General features: G+C 38.2%; 2 protein-coding genes across 2 annotated transcripts in view; both read right to left on the reverse strand.

The window, feature by feature from the left end:
• Window positions 1-15977, reverse strand: part of LOC122813614 (mucolipin-2-like) — a 1348087-nt gene that overhangs the window by 1329963 nt on the left and 2147 nt on the right. The window contains exon 2 of the mRNA XM_044086031.1: window positions 12179-12263. The gene's annotated coding sequence lies outside the window, so the exon portion shown is untranslated. The remainder of the gene's footprint in view (window positions 1-12178; window positions 12264-15977) is intronic.
• MCOLN3 (mucolipin TRP cation channel 3) overlaps window positions 1-15977 on the reverse strand; it is a 1554854-nt gene that overhangs the window by 435489 nt on the left and 1103388 nt on the right. The gene's annotated exons all lie outside the window — the stretch shown is intronic.

Genomic DNA, 15977 nt, shown 5'->3' on the forward strand with positions numbered 1-15977 from the left:
TTAGCAGTATTTTAAAAGGATGGGGTGGTACCAACATCTTGGAAGAAAGCTGTGCTGGCTATATTACCAAAGACAGTAAAGACCTGTCAAACTCAGATTCATATGGCCACAGTTCAAATTTAAACCATGACTATTAAGTGTTTTATGTCTCTACTAGCTAAAAGAATAGCAAAGGTGTTGCTAAAATTTGATAGCTATGGATGAATGTGGTTTGGTGGAGGGGATGCAAACAATTGACAACATTAATAGAACAATGATGATCCAAAGGGAAGCATGTAAGAAAATACCACTGCTGTTGGGTATTAGCACAGAGAAAGCACTTAGGAAGTTAAGTTGGCATTGTAAGAGTAGGACAATGGAAGCATCTGCCTTCCTGCTGCAATAATAAGGTCATACAGGAGGATAAATGAAAGACTGGATGCAAGAATTAAAGATGGACAGTTCCTCTCTGACAAATTGTACTTCAATAGAGGAATCAGGTACGCTGTCCCCTACACACATGGAAAGAAATAAGCAGGTCAATTTGATAAAGAAAGGATTTCAGGATGGATATTCAGCAGAGTATCAGGAACAAAATAAAAAGGTTATTGCTTTATATTTACAGCCTTTGGCAAAGAACACAAGGGACTCAGAAATGCAAGCATATAATTGGTACAGTAATGAAGAAAAGTTGATTTGCAGATAATATTTTGTACCTGATAAATCCAGAAAAGGCTATCTCAGTGTTGTGAAACATTCTGAGACAGTTTCTTGTCTTGCAGGGATGTAAAATTAATGCAGGTAAAATAAAGGCTGCATCTGTAGATTATGTACCTACAGTGGATATAAAAAGTTACACCCCCATTAAAATGCCAGGTTTTTGTGATATAAAAAAATGAGACTACAATAAATAATTTCAAAACTTTTCCCACCTTTAATGTGACCTATAACCTGTACAATTCAATTGAAAAACAAATCTGTTAGGGGAAAATATATAAAAAAAATAAAAGACCAACAATAAGCTGGTTGCATAAGTGTGCACACCGTTAAACTAATACTTTGTTGAAGGATGTTTTGATTTAATTACAGCATTGTCTTCTTGGGTAGGAGTTTATCAGCATGGCACATCTTGACTTGGCAATATTTGTCCAGTCTTTCTTGCAAAAGTGCTCCAAATCTGTCAGATTGCAAGGGCATCTCTTGTGCACAGCCCTCTTCAGGTCACACCACAGATTTTCTAATGGATTTACATCTGGGCTCTGGCCTTGCCATTAATTTTCTTCTGGTGAAGCCATTCTTTTGTTGATTTGGATGTATGCCTGGGGTCATTGTCATGTTGAAAAGTGAAATTCCTCTAGCAGAAACCTGAAAGTTTTCGGCCAAAAGTGACTGGTATTTGGAACTGTTGATAATTCCCACCACCCTGACTAAAGCCCCAGTTCCAACTGAAGAAAAGCAACCCCAAAGCATGATACTGCCACTACCATGCTTCACCATGGGGATGGTGTTCTTTTGGTGATGTGAAGTGTTGTTTTTGCGCCAAACATACCTTCTGGAATTGTGGCCAAAAAGTACAGCCTTGCTCTCATCAGACCATACCACATTTTCCCACATGCTTTTGGATTTCTCAATGTATTGTTTTCCAAATTTTAGCCAGGCCTGGATGTTTTTCTGTGTAAGAAAAGGCTTCCATCTTGCAACCCTACCCCATAGCCCAGACATATGGATAATACGGGAGATTGTTGTCACATGTACTACACAACTGGTACTTGCCAGAAACTCTGCAACTCCTTCAGTGTTGCTGTAAGTCTTTGGCAGCCTCCCTGACCAGTTTTCATCTCGTCTTTTCATTAATATTGGAGGGACGTCCAGTCCTTTGCAACGTCACTGTTGTCTCATATTTTCTCCACTGTTTGATGACTGTCTTCACTGTGTTCCATGGTATATCCAATGCTGTGGAAATTTTCTTGTACTCTTCTCCTGATTGATACCTTTCAACAACGAGACCCCTTTGATGCTTTGTAAGCTCTCTGTGAACCATGGCTTTTGCTGTAGCAGGCAACTCAGTAAATGTCAGGAAAATCCTACTAGGACAGCTGACCTTTAATTGGGGTTAATCAGTCTCAATTGATGGCAGGTGTATACCCAAGAATACTGAATGCTGTAATTAAATCAAAAGGTGCTTTAAAGTACTAGTTTAAGGGTGTGCACACTTTTGCAAACAGCTTATTGTTAAGTTTTTTTATATTTTTCCCCTAACAGATGTGTTTGTTTTTCAATGGAATTGTACAGGTTATAAGTCACATTAAAGTGGGAAAGTTTTTAAATGACTTATTGTGGTCTCAGTTTTTTATATCACAAAAACCTGGCATTTTAACAGGGGTGTGTAAATTTTTATATCCACTGTACGTATGAACTGGTTCAGCAATACCCATCTTCATGAGGAAACAATAAGCTTAAGTGTTTAGGATTCTGGATTAAAAAGTCTTGTGTTACTGCAGCCAGGGATGTGTGGAAAGAAACAAAACAAAAGATAATACAAAAAACTGATAGAACTTGGTTATTGATATAAAATACAAGCACTGAAAATATTTTGGTCCCTTTAGTTTTATATACAAGTCAGCCATATTGTTATCAACCAGAGGACAGGTTGTTGCTACTAATTAAACAGTTGAAGGAATTCATCTGTGTGAGAAGAGGGAAGAGTAAAGTGGAATAAACTGATCCTTCCAATACAACAATGTGGTTTAAGATTACCTGATTTTAGAGCTACACAGTTGAGGCTCATATCAGAAGCAGAAGGTTATAATAACAAGTAGAAAGGGATGATTATGACACAGTTAGATGGTCAAGAAATAATGAGAAAAAGAGTTGGATTTTGGATGCAGATCCTAAAGAAGAATAACAACCACACAGAAGATTATACTCATGAATTATCAGAAAGTATTCTAATACCCAAGCCAACACAAGAAAGGAGATTTTGCCAATGGGAATAACTGAATATGGGAGTGTGAACCAAGGTACTGGGACCAAATAAGTAGCAAGGGAAAGGTAATAGATTAGGAGGAGGCTAAAAAGACATTTGAAAAGGAGGCCCTACTAGAGATTGATATCAGTGTATTGGCAAACAGAAAGGCGAAGAGGAAACCCAGCTGAAAGACCTGCTCTGGTAGAGTTTTTAATTGAATCTGGAACAGAAGTGGTTGTTAAAAAAGGGATGATTAATAGGAAATATAAAATATTGCAAGATAACTATAACAAGTTATTGTTAGAAAGACTGGGAAAATAAACTGGAAAAGCAATCTTACGAAGGAACAATGGTAGGGCATACATATGGCTGCCAAGTATGCAACAAAGTCCAGAAGGTTTAGGATCTTTGCTTGGAAATGTTTGCACATGTATGTTTATACCCCAAGCAGACTTCAAAGAATTCGAGAGGTAGATAGCAAATGTTGGAGGTGCGAGGGGAAAGAAAGAGGTAATTTTCTTACGTAGTACTCAGTCAGAAATATTGGGTGAGCAAATGGCTGTAACTAAGAAAATGATTCTTTTGAGATGGGAACACAGGATCTAAATTATCTAGAGATAGTAAGGCCTAAGTTTAATTCTGTTGGCTGCCAAAAAAGCAATTACTAGGAAACAGAAATCAAAGTCTAAACCAACTGTATTTGAAGTACTGAATAATAAAAGAGAAAAGAAATGGAAGGTGATCTTCTAGAAAATTGAAGGAGCAAATTACATAAAAATAAATGGCATTTGTGGGGAACAGTACATGAAGAACACGAACATTTAAAAGGCATGTTGTGTGTGTGCTCTAATACAAGCTGCAGGCTCAGCCTTGTCATCCACCAACCTTGTAACATGCCGCGGGTGTGCCCATTGCTGCACATGCCGCTGTGGTGATCTATTAGCATTAACATGTACCACAACATACAGGTGACAGAGGGTAGGAGGGCAGTGAGGGCTTGCTGAACAGTCCGAATTTTGGTTGCCCAGACACCAGTAATGTTACATTTCCACTGACACTGGCTTAAAATTCAGAAAAGGCCCAAGGTTGTGTAGAACTTACAGATGTCTTGGAAAAGATGAAGTAAGAATGAGAAATGTAAAAATTGATGTTGAGATAAAAGTTCATGCTTAATGTTTCAGAAGAAACGAATGCTGTACTATGAATTGTAGTTTTTCCAATAACATACTGCAAAGAATTGTGCGAATCTGTATTTTCTGGTAAACTGTTCAAGCAAGAAGATGCATTTCCTCCCCAACAGGAATTGTCATAAATGATCTGCAGCTTCCCCCCAGATTTAAAAGCAGAAACAAAAGTTTTAAATCTACATTCCAACTCAAAACAAGAAATACAGAACTTGGGATCCAAATTCAGACAGCAGCAGCTGAACAGCAATAGTCTGATTTTGAAGTGCAGTGTTCAGTAGAAAGCTTTCTGCATGTGTGAAGTTATTGGTCATAACCTGAGGCAGTAGTGCAGTGCAGCTTTGCAGTACTTTAAAGCCAAATCAACCACTGCATACTTATCTGGTGGTCAGCTATGCAGATCATTCTATAGCACCATTATCTACAACTGGGCAAGCCAGAGCTGGCTTGAGCCAAGCTCAGGTTGGTCGCAAATTCCAGCAAGTTAACAAAACAGAAACAAAGCAAGCCACTTCATTTCTGTGGCTTCCGAAGATCTATTTCGGACAGTACATGCAGGTTAAGTGTTACTGTCTGTTAGGTCCAGTCACATCAGATAAACACTATGGTTGGCTGAAACCGCAGAGGGGAGGGACATTACTATAGACGTAGCAGAAAATGTCGAGGAAGTACAATTCTTTTAAAAATAATCAAAGATGGCACACTGTTTTAGGAATTACAGGTTTGCTTGTATCCCCCGCTTTTCTTTTCTTAAAGATGTATGGTTTCCATTTTACCTGTCATGGAGGTGAAGAATGTGACCACCTGTCTTAGCTCAGATAAGAAAGAGGAACAGACTTATTTGGGGGACAGCAGTGCTAGTCATGCTTTTGTAATTGAACAGGGGTATGTATTTTAAAACATGCAGTGTGTTTTAGCTGAAGGTATGACAAGTGTTCCACAATTTAATCATTTGTTCTCATTATGAGTAGTAGTGCTCCAGAATGCCAGAGAGTAAAGGTTGATAGCTGTACTGAGAATTGATCTATTGATTTTTTTAAATTATTTCAAGTAACCAAGGTTGGGATTTGGAAATTCAGTAAAAAAGTGGGAACACAGTATTGTCATAGCATTAACCTTCCATCACCAAAATGTAAACCTCTACCTTTCATAAGGCAGAACAAATGGGCAAAATGTGCAATACTTACAATCAGCTTACTAACTTACAGTAAAGCTCACAGGATTTAGATTTTAAAAACATCCTTTTAGAGCATAAATGCTCCCTCTGCCCTACTCATAAAATCCCATCTAGCTCTATCAAATGCTTTTGTCTCATCATGACTCACCAACATTAGTGGCATTTGCTTAGACACTGCTTCCCTATGGATAATCATGGTTGTATTAATGTTAAATGGGCATCTCCATGCCACATCAAACTTTTATTCAAACCTCTGCCATTTTCTTAGCCAGAATAAACAAACCCTTGCTTTAACTGTGGTTAAAAACTGAAATAGGTGCATTATAAAGCTGAAAATGAAGGGTCTTTCTTCTCTTTGGGTAATACAGCCATAACAGCTTTCTTCCAAGATGATGATAGGTTCATAGGTAGGTACTAGGCTATCTGCCCAAAGGCATTTATAAGCCTAGCCGGAATGTGTTGGCTTTTGTTGCCTCCTTAGATTAGTTCTCTGTGCCTCTGTCCAGCAGAGCCACTGAAGTGATCCCCGGGGTAAACTTTCTGTTTCCCATCCACTCATCAAGGTTTCTCTTGAAGAGTGTTAGTGAGCTCGGCTAATGTAGATTGGAATCTTGTTCCAGAGCACGAGAAGTCTCTGGGACAGGAATCTATCCCTCCAGCATGTCCTAATTATTGCTGTGGTGAGGTTTAGATCCCTAGAGCGTGTGGCTCGAGGGGATATGGATTTCTTTAGGTGGAGCATGTCCATCATTTCTGGGTTGGACGTAGCCTTGTATGTCAGGCAGAGATCACCTCTGAATAGGCGGTATGCAACAAGTACAGCTGGAGTTTCTTCAGTCGAGTTGCATAGGGCATCTGTTTGAGGCCAGTGATCCTCTTGGTGAGGTACTTTTGTGATCTTTCCAGCTGTTGCTGGGGTCTTGTAAGGTACATCCCAAATGGGGCATTGTATTCCATGATGGGTCTGATGAGTGATGCATAGAGGGGCACAATGACCTCTCTTGATCTGGATGCAAACCCTTTTGTGATTAGGTGGGCCACATAGAAGGATTTTCTAACCACTTTGGCAATGTGATTATCAAAGGAGAGATTACTATCTACTTGGGTCCCCAGATCCCTTATTACATATTCCGTATTTGGGGGGCTACCACCTATGTGGCAGTTTGTGGGTGCTTTGTTTTTCCAAAGGGGATGACTATTCACTTTTTGGCATTTAGCTTGAGGCCATGAGTTTGACACCAGGTATCCATCGTCTCAGTGAGAACCTTTTGGAGGATGTCTGTCAGCTAGAGAGTCAATTATAGCCCCTAGTTTGCAGTCATCTGCGAACCTGGTCAGCCATAGTCCTCCTGTACTTGCCTGTACCTCTGAGAAGTATATGCCAAACTGGTGGGGTCCTAGGACTGAGCCCTGGGGAATGCCACTTGTAACCGGTTTAGAGTCAGATCTAGCTCCCGCAACTCTTACCATGTGGGTTCTGTCCATGAGCCAGTTGGCAACCCATCACGTGATGTAGGGGTTTATGTTCAGGCTGGTGAGTGTCTATATATCAATCAGAATGGGGAATGGTGTTGAAGGCCTTTGCAAGGTCTAGGTAGGCTGTGTGGACCACCTTTCCCTCTATAGCCTTGGTAACAGTCTCAAAGAAGTCCATCAGGTTTAGGAAGCATGATCTGCCCTTAAAGCTGAACTGGGTGGAGTCCACTGTTTGGAGGTTCCCAATATCTCTGTTAATGAGATCCATGATGATGTACTCCATAGCCTTGCAGACCAAGCTAGTCAAGCTTATAGGGTGATAGTTCCCGGGGTCTGTTGTGGCTCCACCTTTGTGGAGCAGAATAACCATTGCTGTGCGCCACTCTGTGGGCACGTAGCCTGTGGAGAGGCTGAGTTTGAACAGTGTGTTTAGCTGAGGGGTTAGTTCATCTTTGAGCTTGTGAAGGATGCAGCCTGGGACACCATCTGGTTCCATTGATGCTGTGTTTTTGGCTTTGGAGATGGCTGTTTTGACCGGAATATCTGTGATTTCAGGGGCACTACATACTTCTGGTACAGTTATGGGCCCTTTTGTGGGGTGAGAGGGGGGTGAAGTTTGCGCTGAACCTGTCTGCCAGGATGGTGGCAATATCAGTCAGTTCAGTGTATTTTGTGCCATTTTGCACCAACTCTGAGCAGATCTGAGAATTGCCACTTAGATTCTTGACATAACTAAAGAATGCCTTGTGGTTATCTTTGGAGTCCTTGGCAATTTTTCTTTCGAAGCTAGCCTTGGACGATTTTATGAGAGATCGTAGTTTTTTGCTGATATTGATCAGGGATGTTTTCCCTTCTTGGGATTTTACTCTTTTCTGTACTAGTTTCCTCCTATTGTACAGCTTGTTTATGGCAGGGGTCCACCAGGCTGGTTTCCTTTTCTTGGAGGAGTGAGTCTTGGTTTTGCTTGGGATAGCACGATTCATGCATTCTTGTAGGTGCCTGTAGAGTGCATTAGTCAAGGATTTTGCAGCTTGGGCAGCATTATCCTTTAGCATGGGGGATTTGAAACTTTCCACATTGGTCTTAAGTAACGTGAAGTTTCCTTTTGAAAAGTTTTTCACAGTGGTTTCTTTGACCGGGGGTGGGGGCAGAATGTGGATATCCAGAGTGATTAGTTTATGGTCAGCTCTAACCAGCAAGGGGTTGACCTCCTGTGTGGAACACTGGTCGCCCATGTTGGTGATGACCAGGTCCAATATGCTGTCACCTCTGGTGGTGGTGTTGACCAGTTGATCCAGTGCTTTTGAATTTATAAATTCTAGGAAATGTTGGGCAAGGGAGTTAGTACTTGAGTAGTTCTCCCAGTTAATGTTTGGGTAATTGAAATCACCCAATATCAGGGTGTTTGGTAGGACCTTTATGTTTCCCAGTGTTTCCAGAAATGTGGAATTCTGATACTCTCCAAAGGTATTTTAAAGGGGGTGGGGATAATCAGACCTTTTCCATTTCTTTTATCCCTTATTCCAAATTTCCATGGTCATATACAGACTGTTCCTGATGCGACTTCCCTGCTGATTGATTATACATCTATTTTTCTTGTCACTTCCTACTTTAGCTATTAACCCTAGAGCATCAGCATCCTCCAACATTGATATAAATTAAGCTTTCCATAAATATTTCCATTTGTGCCTTTTCTTGGTTTTTGTCTGCTTTACACAAAATTTTCATTAAAAACAGTTCCCTAATACCTCCATACAATCTCTGGTTATTTTTGTCATAGGCTACCTCAGTTTGGCTACAATTGTATTTTCCATTGTCTAAACTGCTGGGCTGAGTTTTTGTACTCTAGAGTTATCAAAAACTAGTAACTTAACCAAAACTCTTGCAGATTATCACAGCCTCTCATTTATCCTCTTTAGCATTCTGCAGTTGCTCTACGAGATTCCCCTTCCACAATGTTTTAACTTTTGTCACCCCTTATAAAGAATTCACATTACTTCTTTATTTCTTCTCCATCTCTCTCATTTCCACCATGTCTCTAAACTCCGATTTAATCCCACTCACTAGCTATCGCTTCTGAAGTAATTCCTGTCTTCCCAAGTAACTCAATTACTCATTCCTAAAATTTCTGTTTAAATGGGAAAGTACCAGGGCCTTATTTTTACATTATCCTGCATCTTTACCTTTGCATGATGTAAACTTTTCAATTAAATACACATGGTCTTGTGAAATGTACATTTATATCCAATTTAGCTTAGTTATTGTACCTTGAGAAAAAAAGTAATTCTGAATTCCTGCTACTAAATTCCCCATTTTCTATACCCGATATTCCTCATCCTACTTCAGAAGGATACCATATTTTCTTACATTTTCCCTGTGTACCCTCTCCCTAATACATCCCTCACTATTTCAAGTAAGGCTTCAATCCTCACCCATATTATTTCCTGCTTTATCCCAAAATCCTCTTAAGCTCCATAACTTGTTTTAGACAAAATATAAAAGTAAGCCAGCAGAATCCTCTTCCCCTGCCAATAACTCCTTACTACAAAAGACTTATCTAATCTCTTTCTTCTAAATCAGTATTGGAGCCTCTCTCTCACTTATTATTACTCCCCCTTTCCCCGATACTTTGCTTAATGTCTATCCTGAAATGCTCTGTCAAATTCACATGCTTGTTTATATCCAAATGAACCTCCTAGGACATTGCTACTGTCCTTCAACATTTCTTAATATTATAGCAATAACCCACGCCTGGGTGTGGGTAATGCTGGATTTACCCACGGTTGGTGTGGTTTGGTCACGAGGGCAAAGCCCGAGTGGCCAAACAAAGCCAACCATGGGTAAATCCAGCATTACCCACACCCAGGCGTGGGTTATTGCTATTATACAGTGACATTTAAGAAAAAAAATAATTACTTTTCGTAAATAATGGCATTGTATAATGCCTCCTTGCTGCCCTTCCGCAGCTGTCTGGTATTCTGCGGCAGTTCTGATGTACTGAGCATGTGTATGTCCACGCAGTACATCAGAGCTGTGGGCAAAAGCAACGGAGAAAGCAAGATCTCCGTTGCTTTTTACAAACTGTCTCTCTATGTTAAAGGAGTTTAACATAGCGAGACAGTGTAAAGCAACGGAGATCTTGCGTTCTCCGTTGCTGTAAAGAAAAAAAAAAAAAAAAAGTGTTATAGTAATGGAAAAAGTCCGGGCGACCGGACCTTTTTCCGTTACTATAACTCAGATTTTACAACGAGCACGCTGCCAATCAGCATGCACGTTTTTGAATATTAATGAGGGGTCATTGTATAATGCTTTTTAATCTATATGTGCAAGGCCATTTATATTGCATTTTACTACTTAAATAACCATTCTGATAAAAAGCTACTACATCCACTATACGTAACATGAAGTTCAATTTGAGTACATTCCCAACTTGGAACTGACATGCACACACAAGTTTGGCAGGTTTATCCTGGTTGGTGTTGGTGATTCCCATCACTGTTTAAACCCATATTACATCTTGCCAGACTTCTTGCTTCAATACAAAAACACTCCAAACAAAAAATATATACTTTTTTTAAACTTTCCAAGAGGAAATTAAATACCTCCATACAGAAGCAGCTGCCCCAAAACAACAGCTGCACCAACAGGCATTACTTAAGTGCATGTTACAGCCTATGTTTCTACTTACACAGATTGCTGTCTATCCTTGTTTCTATTTCCCTCCTGTCTGCTTTCACTAAACTAACTTACACTGGATGAGACACCGAGACACACTACCAACTTAGAAACACCTAGGATAAGTACTTCTGCATTTTTACTGCATTACTGTGATACCTCTGTACTTAGGTTTGGCATTTACTATTATGTTCTGGGTAATATTCTACTGAAAATTCAGGAAAAAAATCTTAGCCATTTCTAGGCCTCTTTCTGCATGCAAAATTTTGAACTGTGCAGTTTTATTATTGGCCAGTGGGCTCATTTTAATTTTTTTATTTTTGTGCTATAACTTGGATGCAGGCACTCAGAACCATAACTTTCTCTATATAAAACAAACATAGTTCAGAAATTCTTAGCGTATTTAATAGTCAGTAGTTGTACAAAGAGCACCAAGTGTACATAAAGTGGCTCACTTCCCTGTGTGTATAGACTTGTATTGTTCATTTTAGGACATATTAAACGTCTAGGCGGTACTCCCCCTCTGCCCCACAGTAGTAAGCAATTGGAACCACAGATCTGCACTTTGCAGTTCACCCAATGATTAAAAACAAAATGAATACATTTCAAAAACTAATTTCATCTCTTCACCTAGAAGATACTCTTGAATTTTTGCAGCCCTTACACCTAAACCCAAAACTGAAATTAAGTAATAAGATGCTAAACCTAACAAAATAGCCTCAAATTAAAAATATCACAGTATGAGAACTATACCAGCTGGATAAACATAAGTTAGCTGATTTGAGATCTTATTTGGCAGTCCTCAATAAATATGACAGCATACTTAGATCAATCTACTTGTAAATGCTACATTCTCAAAATAGGTGGTCAATGAGCAGGACATTAGAGTGACCCAATCAGTCCTAAAAACCTTATTATGCAGAACTAAAATTATTTCAAATGCTTATAAACCAATGTCTGCAATTAAATTTCTATCTTCACTCATACTCTAACTATTGGAATGAGAAAAACAATATTACTATAGGCCAAAAATTACAAGCAATAAAGAATACACTCAAACGTACCCCTTTAAATAACTTAATACACACACAACATATGATTAATAATAATGCACATTATATACCTGTCGACCTAAATAACTTCAGTTCAAAACATTCACTAACTTGTCTTTTCTGCCCTCAAGAGATGGCAGATATACTGCATATCTTCTGGAGTTGCAAAAATGTTTATAAAATTATGGTGTTCATTAAAACCAAAACTTGACAAATGAGTTATGAGAAGACTACTTTTTCTTGGGAAAGCAATTCTCCACATAACAACCAAAAACCTTACAGGTCTACGCAAACATCTTCTATTCAGAATATGTGCACTAATTAAATACAATACTGCCAAAAACTGGCTCGATAGATCCAAGATTACATGGGGAAAATTTCAAGAATATGGCAACTAAATTTATATCTTCACATAAACTGGTCACTAAAAATCTAAATAAAATATCACATTTTCAGAACTACTGGGGGCATCTCAGACACTATACTCAAAGATTAATTGTAGATCTCTTTATATGCTGTCTTACTGCATCCAATTATGTGGGGCCCCTTTTTACTTTTTTCTTTTTATACATACAAAAATTCTGTATTAACTTACTTCCATTATATAACTCAAGGCCTAAACTCAAATCTCAAATTTCATGCTCTATATTATAAAAATTATTCTCACCTGTTTGACTACCTTTCTCTCTCCATCTTTCTTCCTTTCTTTTCTTTAATTATCCTTTTAACAGTTGCAATCATTTTTATGGCATCTAAATGTAAACAGATGTAAATAGTTTTCGATACACTACTCCAATGCTTCTATCATTTTGTGTACACCTAGTCATGCATACTATAAATTTACCTTTTTAAATGTAATTTCACTGTGGACAATGCATGCAGATCTCTGCCTAATGAATACCACAATGTGTGTACACAGCTAATATCTTGTCATATTTGTAAATGTTTGAAATTGTGATACTTTTATGATTCTTTTCTTTTATTTATATACATATACACACACACACACACACACACACACACACACACACATATTTGGGTGGGAGGTTGGCATAATGGTTAAGGTGTTTACCTTATAGACACAAGGTGCTGGGTTTGATTCTCACATGGGGTAATTGGCTAGGCTTAAAATGGCCCACAAGGGCAGTTAGCCTAGTACTAACCTATGAACCCTATATACATATACATACACACACACACACACACACACACACACACACACATATATATATATATATATATATATATATATATATATATATATATATGGGTCTACCTGACATGGTCGACAGTTCATATGGTCGACAGTTCATTTGGTCGACAAGCATTTTAGGAGGGGGCTTGCCACACCCCTAACTATATATATCAACTCCAGGGTTGCATAACATTGGGGAAGGGGGGCAAATCTGCTTGTCGACCAAATGAGTGTCGATCATATGAGTGTCGATCATATGAACTGTCGACCATGTGAAGGGGACCCATATATATATATATATATATATATATATATATATATATATATATATATATATATATATATATATACACACACACACACACACACACACACACAGTAAACCGAAAGGAGCAAAACTAAGAAAATATAAAGCGAACTGGACGACCAGGAAAAGTAAAATTTGAATTTTATTGAGCGCTTTTGTCAATTTTTAACTATGACTTCTTCAGAATAAAATCAAGTTGCACACTGAGTCTTATATAACCACCAATAAATCAATTAAAAAACAGTAAAATGTACATCCACTTTTTAAAGGTACAGGCTCCCTTAATGCATTTTGCTAGCAAGTCATATAAATTTTGACCATAGGTGTTACATCTCTTTATAACTATATTTTCATAACCAAGAACAAATAAAATCAATAACATTCTTGTCATGGTTGTAAAAGACATGGAATATTTAAATGCAGAAGTCTGCTTTTAATTTTAAAAAAACTGCTAAGTGAAACCATATCATTAAGCCCTGGGCTAGTGGTGGCATTGACCCTCAATTGCCATAATAGTTCTTTATACTCCAGTAAATGGTCAATTGGGCCACCCCTTTCGTATATGATGATCTGTTCAAGAACTATAAACTTGAAATAGTGACCTGGGTGAAGGTTGATATGTCTGGCTAATGCATTTGTAATGTTACATTTATCTACATCATAAATATGTTGATAAATGCGGGTTCTAAAAGCATTTTTGGTTTTTCCGATATAGAAGCACATACAAGGCTGACAAATGCTGGCATAAATGACTTTTTTACTATCACAACTGTATTTCTGAAATAATCTAACCCATCCATAACCTTTGAGTAAAACCCTGTCTCCCTCTAATATGTGCTTACACTGCGTGCACTGCCCACATTTAGTCATTTTCCCAGTCTACCGGTGGTACTACTAAATGGATTTCTTTCAAGGATATTTTTGATACTGATGTCCTTTCTGTAAACCACTATGTGGGCTTCACCAACCTTCTGACCTATGCATTCATCACTGTTGAGGATGAACCAGTTTTTGAAAATAATGTCCCGAATCTGTGGGAACTGTGGAGTGTATGTGAGGATGAGCCCATTGTGAAAATGACCAGTATGGTTGTTACTGTTCTCCACTCAAACGTGGGTTATTGCTATTATACAATGACATTTAAGAAAAAATACTTACTTCTCTTAAATAATGCTTCTGTGCTGCCCTTTCACATTTTTCTGGTATCCTGGGGCTTTTTCTGATGTACTGCGCATGTGCATGGGACTTGCGTTCCGACACTTACCCAGTATATCAGTGCTTTGGAAAGGAAGCAATGGAGAAGAGAAGGCCTCCGTTGCTCCTTTTTTTTTTCTTTTACATAAAAAAAGGTTTCGAACAGTTTAGGAGGAGAGAATGGAGGAAATACAAAGAGAAATCAGGTACGTGTCTTTAGTTTTAAATAACATAACTAATTTTCCTAGTATTTTCTCCATCCTGTCTCTTGCATACAGTGGATATAAAAAAAAAGTGTACACACCCCTGTTAAAATGCCAGGATTTTGTGATATAAAAAAATGAGACCACAGTAGACCACAGTAAATCATTTCAAAACTTTTTCCACCTTTAATGTGACCTATAACCTGTACAATTCAATTGAAAAACAAACAAATCTGTTACGGGAAAAATATAAAAAAAAAAAAAAAAATGTACAATAAGCTGGTTGCATAAGTGTGCACACCCTTAAACTAATACTTTGTAAACTAATACTTTGTAAACTAATACTTTTTTGAAGCACTTTTTGCTCTAATTACAACATTCAGTCTTCTTGGGTGCATCCTGCCATCAATTAAAGAGATTCTAATCAACCCCAAATAAATTTAAGCTGTCCTAACAGGATTTTCCTGACATTTACTCAGTTGTCTGCTACAGCAAAAGCCATGGGTCGCACAGAGCTTACAAAGGAACAAATGGATCCCATTGTTGAAAGGTATCAGTCAGTAGAAGAGTACAAAAAAATTTCCACAGCATTGGATATACCATGGAACACACCACAGCATTGGATGCACCATGGAACACACCACAGCATTGGATGTACCATGGAACCAGGGTTGCCAGATTTCCAGCCCCCCCCCAGGTAGGGACAAAAAATAGAAGGTCTCTCACAGCAAGTGAAGACCAAAAAAAAAAAAAAAAAAGGTCTTTAATGCGGAACAACAGATTTTGTTTTTCAATTGCATTGTACAGGTTATAGGTCACATTAAAGGTGGGAAAAGTTTTGAAATTATTTATTGTGGTCTCATTTTTTATATCATAAAAACCTGGCATTTTAACAGGGGTGTGTACACTTTTTACATCCACTGTAGTTCCACATTGAAAGTGCCCATCACACATTCAAGGTTGTAGTCATAGTAAATACTGAATCACATCAATTCATAAAACAGATTTGTTGTTCAGTGTGAATTAACAAGAAAAAAATGACAAAACTGGGAATGATACACTAACTTTGGATAACATTCTCCACACTGGGTAGTTAATTAGGAGAACCAGAGCAATGCAGACCGCAAAAAGACTATACTGACTATCCTCTACAAGTGCAGTTGCTTGGCTGTGTTTAACAAGTATAAAAATAATATGCATTAAAGCAAAATGACTTCCATTCCTTTCCAATTGTTAAAAATATCTCTTAGAAAACTGCAGCCAGAGGAAAACAATAAGTAAATGGAAGTAGTGTAAATAACTGAGGTGTGTATGTGGGCAAGGATTTGTACTGTATCTTGACTGCATGCATAAGCATTCATTAGATCACAGAAAGACATGGGAGCTGTACATTATCAAAACATATGTCTACTTGCATCCAAGATTCTGTTACTAGACAGACTGGCATGTCTTTTTCTCTTTGTGTGCATATATGCAAATGCTTGATTGTATGTAAACATTATTAAATGCTTATCACGGATGCAAAGTACTTCCTCAAAACAGCAATTACGCATCCTACACCAAGTTT

Source organism: Protopterus annectens, chromosome 10.part0 (genome assembly GCF_019279795.1).
Source record: "Protopterus annectens isolate FY-2018-M chromosome 10.part0, PAN1.0, whole genome shotgun sequence".
Taxonomy (NCBI): domain Eukaryota; kingdom Metazoa; phylum Chordata; order Ceratodontiformes; family Protopteridae; genus Protopterus; species Protopterus annectens.